General features: G+C 32.5%; 1 long non-coding RNA gene across 1 annotated transcript; it reads right to left on the reverse strand.

The window, feature by feature from the left end:
* Positions 1–349: 349 nt before the first annotated feature.
* Positions 350–562, reverse strand: LOC121225046 (uncharacterized). The gene is made up of 2 exons (XR_005922772.1): positions 494–562; positions 350–398 (listed from the first exon to the last, which is right to left on the reverse strand). It is a non-coding gene; the product is annotated as an uncharacterized lncRNA (long non-coding RNA).
* Between the last annotated feature and the right edge of the window lie 764 nt (positions 563–1,326).

Raw genomic sequence — 1,326 nt, forward strand, 5'->3', positions numbered from 1 at the left:
GTTATATAAATATTCAATAGTAAATGAGCTCGATAGAACTTTTTTCAAGTCTTTTTGAATTTTTTAAGATTCATCATACGTGGCGTTGTTACACCTAGGGAGGATCCATTATATCTTGCAGCTCGATATAAGGCAACCCGTCAGGTTTCCAGCCTATATACTTTGAATCTTTAAAATATTTAAAATAAGGTTGGAGAGAAGGTCAGCTATTGTTGTAATTATAATGGACAAGCAAGCTACATATATGGTAATAAAATTAATTCATACTTATTCATACTTCAAATAAGTAATACTATAAGGTCAGGTTTCCAGCCTATATACTTTGAATCTTTAAAATATTTAAAACGTACCTTAATAAAACGTACCTGGTTTACTCCACTATCACCAGCAAACAGAGGCTGGAGTCCAAAAAGTAATATTTGTTAAGTAATTTAAAGTGAAAATGCATAGAAATAAGGAAAAAAAATTTAGCAACTAAACGGCCTGTACGTACCTAGAACAAATGTCAATGGCTGTGGTGTATTTAGTTGCACCAAATATTATTTCAGGTGCTCGATAGTACGTAGAACAGATGTAAGATTATAAGAGTAGCACCAAATATATTTCAGTTTAAGAAAATATAAAAACTTTATCTATATCAGTACCAAATTTTAATTCGAAGATTAAATGGCAGCTTCAGTTGAACCAATACTTGCAGGAGGAGCAGGAAGCAGTAAATGAAGCTGTACCCCTCAGCAAAATCTGGCAAAACTGCACATCTTTTCAAACCATTTTTGCAAAAAAATACAAAATCTTTTATGAGCATACAAATGACTTCCACCTCTGCCAAAAAATTGTAAATACAAGGCACATAACACAATTAGCAAATCCAGTCAGCTGTTTCTTCAAACCTAGACTTTCCTAAAGTGCCCAAATCGAACACATTATCCTACATCTGAAAACAGGTTTCAGAATAAGTACAAGCAAATACTAGCATGCTCATTCCCACTCACACATGAATCAGAGCATCATAGGAAATAATATTAATATTCTAAAGACAGAAAGCATAAGAAAAAAACTCCAATACTAACAATTTCGTTTAAGGACAACAGCCACCTCTTGTTCTCTTGACTCTCATCAAGAATTTTCAGCATGGCAGGCAATTCTCTTCTTTTTTGGTTTATTACCAACATTTCAGGAACATTATTTATAAATTTTCACAACCATCATTTTTATTAAGTTCTAGGTTTGGTGAACACAAACAATATAATGAAAAAAATATCTTAGAACTTTTGACTTTGTCTCACAGAGCACTTCGTTTTTGATAGTATGGAGGGTATGAAACTA

This window comes from Gossypium hirsutum, chromosome A03 (assembly GCF_007990345.1).
Source record: "Gossypium hirsutum isolate 1008001.06 chromosome A03, Gossypium_hirsutum_v2.1, whole genome shotgun sequence".
Lineage (NCBI taxonomy): Eukaryota > Viridiplantae > Streptophyta > Magnoliopsida > Malvales > Malvaceae > Gossypium > Gossypium hirsutum.